Here is an 8,340-nt window from a genome sequence, read left to right as displayed (position 1 = left end):
AAAGCTTATTGATACTTGAAAGATTTGTTGCTTGTTTATAATATGAGATCTATTTGTTGCTAGGCAGTGGAGCCTAGTCTTTCTGATTACTGTTTATATGTTGAATATATATAGGAGAAAACATTAGTATCTTGATTTTTTTTTTAATTTAAAACTTTTTTAAAATCAATTTTTTTTCAGATATACTTAAGAATCTCTTACATTGAGCATAGCTGGTTCTTGGCTTCGACTGTTAAGTTATAATATACTAAATATGCACCTATAAAACTATTCTAAACCAAAGTCTCACCRGTTACATGATTGTTATTAAAATGATCACTTTCCTACAACATACTTGTACAAAATCTGGACTGTGACAAAAGACCTTTATAATAATTTATGCAGGGTCTATACATTATTTGTAATCAGAAAACAACACTTCCTGGAACTCCAATTTCAGCAACAAATCCACCTCATTTGCAAACTTTGTGCCTGCATGTCCCTTAAGACACAGGCATGTTGATCTTCTGTTTAATGTACTTTGTTAATATAACATGTGGATAAGTGCATGCATGTTTGTCAGATGTTTCTAATTATCTATAGAAAGAAATTAACTAAAATAACCTGCTTCTGGCTCAAGTTTGAAAGAATATATGATCAATTAAAGACTTTAAGATACTTGCCTGAAGCAGAAATTGGAGTGTAAGACTTCTATTCTTGTTGATTACACATAGCTATCTCACATTAAGTACAGGAATAATAAAACATCTTTTTATATAATTAATACCAAAATAAAACGTGTATTATACAAATGTTGGGTGGAAGGGGACTCCTGGAGACAATCTAGTTGAACCTCCCACTCAACTCTTTCCCTACGGGCATTCCACCGCTTCCTGGGGTTGCCTGTTCCAGTTCTGCACAGCCTCCTAGTCAAAAGGCTTTTCCTACCAACCACAAACTGGTGACTCTCACCTGCCCCCCACACGCACACCCCTTTTTTTTCCTCCACCTTCTGTTGTTGCTGAGTAGAGTTTAACTTAATCATCTTCTATAATTCCCCTTCCAACAGTTGTAGGCTACTTGCTTGGTAGCATGTTCCCCAGGTCCCTGACTACAGTAGTAATGCTCTGTTGGACCATCTGGTTTGGTTTTTTGTTTTTTTCAAAAAAATTCTTTAATTACAGGGTCCAAGCCCTGAACACTATTTTAGGTAACAGCCTCCTCCATGCCAAGTCAAGGAGGAATAATAGCTTTCCTTAATCTGCTGGCATAGTGCATGCTTATAAGTAGTGAAGGAGAGCCTACAGTCGGCTCATACTCAACTTGTCATCCCTTATCACCCTCAAGTTCTTAGCAGGGCTGCTATTCAGCCAGCCAGTATTGACACATGGAGTTATACTAAGTTTTCTTTGTTGAAGTTTTAGGTACCGGTTCAGTACTCAGGTTTCTCACCTTGCAGTGAGATCTCAACCACCTCCTGCAACTCAGTACTATCTTCAGATTTCTGTTGCTGGTGAAGATGTTGAACAATATTGGCCTTGCTATTACTTCTTGAGCTGTTCTGCTGGCTACTGGCCAACAGCTAGCTACTAAGCTGTTGTTACTATCCACTGAGCATAGCAATTTAGATATTTTTCAAACCATCGAACGGTCAATTTGTCCAGCCCCTGCTTCCCTGGTTTTCAAATGAGAACGCTGTGGGAGTTGATACTGTAAGTCTCAAAGTATTCTATACCAGCTGCTCTGCCCTAGTCCACAAAACCAGTCACTTCTTCACAGAAGGCAATCAGCWTGGTCAAATGTAATTTGGACTTGGCAAAAGTGTTGACAGTTTTTGATGATCTTCCTGTCCTTTGTTTGGAAATGGATTCCACGAGGCTGTGTTCATTAGCTTGCTAGGCACTAAAGGGAGACTGGACAGCTTGTAGCTCCCTAGATAGTCTTCCTTGCCTTCTTTAAAAATAGGTGTAATGTAAATTCTCCCCTAAGCACTCATTATTTTTTGGATGACAAATGATGGCCTTTCAACCATATTAGCCAGCTTGTTCACCACCCTTGGAGGAACATTCATCCAGTCCCATGCATCTGAATGCTACTTATTTGTAGAAAGTCTTGTCTGCTTACTTTACTTAGTCAGGTGATCTGTGGCAGACTCTCAGAACAACATGATCAATGTTACTTTCCATTTTGATTTTGATCCAGGACCTCTTGATAGACCAGATGTCTCTGGATTCATACTGGAGCAGTGCACAAAGGAGCCCAGTTATACAGAATGCAATGGTGCTTCCCCGCATATCCTTCCTAAACACCACATACCCCTTTTTACAGTGCTCCAGTCATGTGCACTATCCCAAAAGTCTCTGATTCTAATCATATCATAGTCCTCTGGCTGCACATAGGCTTTCAGTTCTTCATGTCTGTTAACAAGGCTCTCTACACTGGTGTCCAGATGCTTGTGGTATGCCCATGAATGGCATCCCTTCTGAAGAGGAAGATGAGCTTCCTTTGCAGTCTTCTCCCATGCATACCTCCTCTGTTTGCACTGTTTCCTCATTTATCTCTGGTCCCTCCTTACAAACCATTTAAATATAGTTTAAAGCCCTTCTTGCTAGGTTAGTAAGGCTATTCATTAAAGTGTTCTTTACTCCATTTGTCAGATGATTTCCATCATCTTCAAACATGGTATCATTATCAAAGAACCCAAAGCTTTACTGACAAGGCTAGTTTCGCAGTCAAATGTTGGTCTGCCAGCTGCATTTGCTCCTACGTAGACCTTTTCCTTTGACCAGAATTGAGGAGAACACCACCTAAATTCCTGGCTCACTCTCTTTTGCATTTGGAGCCCTTTGTCGTTAACTTTGATCTGCTCAAAGCTTTCACTCAGCATGCAGATATAAAGCAAGGTAGTTAGAAAGGCTACCTTAGCATCAACAATCTTTTAGCAGGATCACAGATCTGGGCCTTGAGCAAGCAGGAAATCTCTTGGGTCTGTAGGGTTAATAGGGTCTGCGAGTCTATCAGAACTTGTTTTGAGATCCCTGCCTAATGCTGGTTCTGAATTTTCAGATACAGGAAAAAAAATGCATCTAAATACATAAATAACAGCTAAAGCATGACTAAAATGGCTTTTTGGTCCTTCAGGTAGGAGGCTGATGAGCTAGCGCTAGCTTCAAAAGACCTATTCTGCCATAAAAGACTGTTCCATATCTTCTACTTCTGCCATTGCCAAAACAGTAATACTTGATTAAATAGTAACAAGTGTATGTATTAACAGATGCTCAGATATTGAGGTATCACCCCTTGAAATATCTCAGGTAAGTCCTCTTACGTGAGCTCTATCTGGATGTATGCTCAAGTGTCCGCTATCTGTGAGATTTGAGTACTTGCCTAGGAAAGGGATTTGGGGTGAAATATGGATAGATGAGTAGTATGTAGAGTGGTTCTGTTAGTTAGGATATCATGTTGCACATCCACATCAAAGGCAGTCTAGCCCTGCCTTCATTTTTAGTTTATATGTCATTAAAAACTATTTGTCCTAGAATAAAACATTACAGTTCACATTCACAGCCCTCATCTGGACATATCTTCTGACTGGGTTAATGCAAGCTCAAGATCTCTTGCTTTGGAATTAGGAGCTGATGGAAGGGAAGAGGAGAATTTATTCTCTGCATTTCATTCATCCTGTATAACTAATGTGCATTGCTAATGGTATAAATTGGTACTCTAGACCATTTGAAAACTAATTCCTGGTTCTGTAACAACTTTTCCTTTGATCACAGCCTCACCTGCTCAGCAGCTACGTGTGATATTAGTCTTATCTCTTACTAATCGTGATATACAGGGGAAACATCACTCACTTATTTCACACCACTTTATATTGTCATGAGACTTACAGTCACAGTGTCAGTGGATTTATAATAATGTGATATACCTCTTATTTGCAACCTACAATTCACTTAAAGATGGTAATCAGTTCCTACCTACAGACAGGAGGCTGAGTTAAGAGGAAAGGAGGAAGGCCTCCCAATGTAAGAATTGAGTAGCAGCCCAAAATGGCTGCATTTGCCCAAAGCACACACTCATCATCACGCTCAGGCAAGCAGGAATACCCCTTGTACAGATACAGTCCACAAATAAAAATCTATGCTGCTTGAATACACTATCAGTTGTCTATGTTAGACAACGTGTACAAAGTTCTGTGATGACACTATTATCTTGATCATCATTATTTGTGAAAATAGCTGCACTAATGTGGCATTTTTGTACTTGTAAAACTGTATCTACAACTGAGACAGTTAAAAGCTTAAGACAATAAGGTAAGACAGTTAAAAGCTTAAAAGATTTCCTCTGTCAGTAATCAAAAGAATATGTTAATTTTTTTTTTACTGTCAACCAGACCTTGGTCAGGCTGGAGGCAGAGTCAGTGACATGCAAAGTTGTCCTCTTTTTTCTCTGAGAGAAACAGGATTAGTTGAATTGACAAAAGATAAGCAGGCAGATGGCACATCACGGAGAGCAAAGTACGCTTTCAAAGCTGGTAAGACAATCTGGCCTGGGATTTGTTTGGTTTGGCACCCATTAGAACAACAGTTTAGAACAGAAGATGAGAAAATCACAGAATCACAGAATCGCTGAGGTTGGAAGGGACCTCTGGAGATCATCTAGTCCAACCCCCCTGCTCAAGCAGGGTCACCTAGAGCACATTGCACAGGATTGCATCCAGGCGCGTTTTGAATATCTCCAGGGGAGGAGACTCCACCACCTCTCGGGGCAACCTGTTCCAGTGCTCTGTCACCCTCACAGTGAAAAAGTTTTTCCTCATGTTAAGATGGAAGTGTCTGTGTTTCAGTTTGTGCCYGTTGCCTCGCGTCCTGTCACTGGGCACCACTGAAAAGAGTCCRGTCCCATCCTCTCGACACCCTCCCTTCAGATACTTGTACATGTTGATAAGATCTCCTCTCAGCCTTCTCTTCTCCAAGCTAAACAGGCCCAGCTCTCTCAGCCTTTCCTCATAAGAGAGATGCTCCAATCCCCTAATCATCGTTGTAGCCCTTCGCTGGACTTGCTCCAGTAGTGCCACATCCCTCTTGTACTGGGGAGCCCAGAACTGGACGCAGTACTCCAGATGTGGCCTCACCAGGGCTGAGTAGAGGGGGAGAATCACCTCCCTCCACCTGCTGGCAACACTCTTCTTGATGCAGCCCAGGATACCATTGGCCTTCTTGGCCACAAGGGCACATTGCTGCCTCATGCTTAACTTGGTGTCCACCAGCACTCCCAGGTGCTTCTCCGCAGAGCTGCTTTCCAGCAGGTCAACCCCCAACCTGTCCTGGTGCTGGGGGTTATTCCTCCCCAGGTGCAGGACCCTGCACTTGCCTTTGTTGAACTTCATGAGGTTCCTCTCCGCCCACCTCTCCAGCCTGTCCAGGTCTCTCTGAATGGCAGCACAGCCCTCTGGTGTATCGGCCACTCCTCCCAGTTTTGTATCGTCAGCAAACTTGCTGAGGRTGCACTCTGTCCCTTCATCCAGGTCATTGATGAAGAAGTTGAACAAGACTGGACCCAGTACTGACCCCTGGGGGACACCACTAGCTACAGGCCTCCAACTAGACTCTGCGCCGCTGATCACAACTCTCTGAGCTCTGCCATTCAGCCAGTTCTCAATCCACCTCACTGTCCACTCATCTAACCCACACTTCCTGAGCTTGTCTATGAGGATGTTATGGGAGACAGTGTCAAAAGCCTGAAAATGGAACAGCAAAAGGAAATATCCAAGTAAAAAAACTCTATAAATAAGGAAGCGGTGATCTCTTGGTAATGGAAAAAGGTTGGATAGACTAAAACTAAAACTAAAAATATATATATATAATCAATAAAACCTCATAAAGGGAACATATACAATTCTTGGGGGGGGAAGTGATGTACACTGTAATGTACTGTACTGCGGAACTATAGTAGTGCTTCAAGTTTCAGACTAACTTAGTTATATTCTTGTGAAAAAATCACCTAAGTGAAAATACTATTTTTCTTTGAGTATCTCTGATGCTTGTACAAGAAATGTGGCTTTGCTAGGCCAAATATTCGCTTTTAATAAGGCACATCATGTTCCATACTTAATCGTTCTTATATTCCAGATGGCTATTATCAATTCATGACCGAACTGAATGCTGTGCCTAACGTATGACTGGGCTTGCACCAACCTTTCTTTACAGGTTGGGGGAAGCTCACAGTTAACTCCAGGATTTCCAGTCTTCTTTCCCCAGTTTTTCTTAGAGGATGCTTTCTACTAATTCACTCTGTCATCTCGTTTACTAAGAAACTCGATGCCCACTATGATACAAATATCACCATCAATTGCTTTCCTCCTGCCACACTTCTAATTTACCTGAGTCACTGGTCTGCTTGAGGGCAGTGAGGGGACAATCCTGCAGCTCGTCTGATACTGAGAAGCTGTGAAGGCTTCTTCTCTACAAAAAAGGCTATTAACACAAAGGCTGACACATAAAAAATTAGTTATATGCTAATCCTAGGGTTGGCGGTATGAGTAATCTGAGTGTGAACGGAAGGCTCAGGCTTGGCAGGCATGATTCATACAATCCTAGCGGAGTTGCAGAGGTTAGTGTCTTAACTGAATCATATCAGCCTCTGTTTTTATTCCTCCTCCTCCTCTTGCCCAAGCGAGGGAAGCATCCTTAAACAGCCCAGTGCTTTTTTCCCCCAATAGCCTGATAAAGCCTCTGACCTTAGGTTTGTGGGGCTTTCATTCTGACAGCATGATTCACAGAATTTTCTAAATACGTAAACTGAAACCACTGTTGTCATCTGATGTAGTTTACTGATATTTGATTTGTGCTAYTGATAAAAGGAAGCTAGATGGTTTCTTTTACAGCTACTTGAAGATGTTATCTTTATTAGTAAAAAATAAATAAATTGAAATATTGGTTTTGTATCTTACTTAAACTTTAAAATGCATGAAAAGGCAATAATGGGCCTTTTGCTGCATTCCCTTCTGCTATAACTTGATTTAAATGTAAGAAAAATTCTGAACGTATTGAAGCCAGCATTAATTCTGCCACTGCATTCAATGGGATAAGGATTCAACATTGGAATCTATATTTGTAAGTCTGAATTTAGAACAAGTAGGAGAAAGCATTTGGTATGTCACAGACAAAAATTGTCTACAAGCTGTGTTCCATGCATAATGTAAAATATGATATACATTCCATCTGTATACATGCTTATCAAATTTGTATTTTAAAATAACTCAGTTACATGTCTTGGAGTTAACAGATGCACAGTATCTTTGCACCAGCTTCTACTTACATCATCGGACAGAACAAAAACAGTTTTTTGAAAACTGAGTTCTAATCTTCCAAACTCAACTGGACCAAGAACAAATTTTGGCCTTAAAATAAAACTTGACCAACCCCCTTCACTCCCCAAAATCGTGAAGGTAAGTTGCACACAGGCCTACACTGTTAGCTATGACTCTCTCGTGTGACCCCTACAAGTCCTGGACGTGCTGGGAACCTCTGTTCCGAGAAATGAGGGTTCTAGAGCAAGGAGTAAAGGCGAGCAGCTTCTGCAATGAGTTGGATCAGGATGTGACACACAACCTCACTTCCACCTTTCTTGTAACCAAAAATTACTAATTCCACATTTCTTTACCTCCCAAACTAATCAACTGCAATGTATTCCTGCATTTTTAACATGAAAAATCAATGGTTTAATATATTTATGCTTATTCTTATAATTTTCAATGATAAGAAATTATAAGATTTCAATGAATCACTATCATTCTAAAATATCCTTTACCTGCATATCCGTCAGTTAATAAATGATAGGTGCTGACTGGAGCTCCTCTTCTTATCTCAGCCGATCTCTGGCCTCACACGTGACTGTGAGTCCTTGCCTTGTGCCTGCAGCAATTTAAAATAACGGAAAGGCATAAGATTGCTTGGCTTACGATGTCAGCTGCGCGTGGCTGAGACCTTGCTACCAAATTATACCGTCAGAACAGAGTTAGTAACGATGATCTAACCTCCTCTATTAGCAAATTTCTCTATTAGAATAAGTTGAGAATGTAAAAAATTACAAATTTGGGTACTAGAGTTCACAATTAAATTGGTATCTTTCTGAAAAATACTTTGTCCATAGCAGTAGACTGTAATAATTAAAACTGTAATATATGTGCAAAGGCATTTGTAATATCACCTTTAMAGGGGTAACAGTGGAACAGCAGTGAAAGACACCCAGTTTCAAGCGCGTTCCTAGAGCCGCACGTCTCTGCGTCGCGCCGGGCAGGTACATTAAGCGCCCGCGGTGATCGCGCAGGCGAGGCGGCCCCGCGGCGGCCTCCCG

This window comes from Apteryx rowi, unplaced genomic scaffold, assembly GCF_003343035.1.
Source record: "Apteryx rowi isolate R43461 unplaced genomic scaffold, aptRow1 scaffold_14, whole genome shotgun sequence".
NCBI classification, from domain to species: domain Eukaryota; kingdom Metazoa; phylum Chordata; class Aves; order Apterygiformes; family Apterygidae; genus Apteryx; species Apteryx rowi.
Note: the sequence above shows the minus strand (reverse complement) of the source record.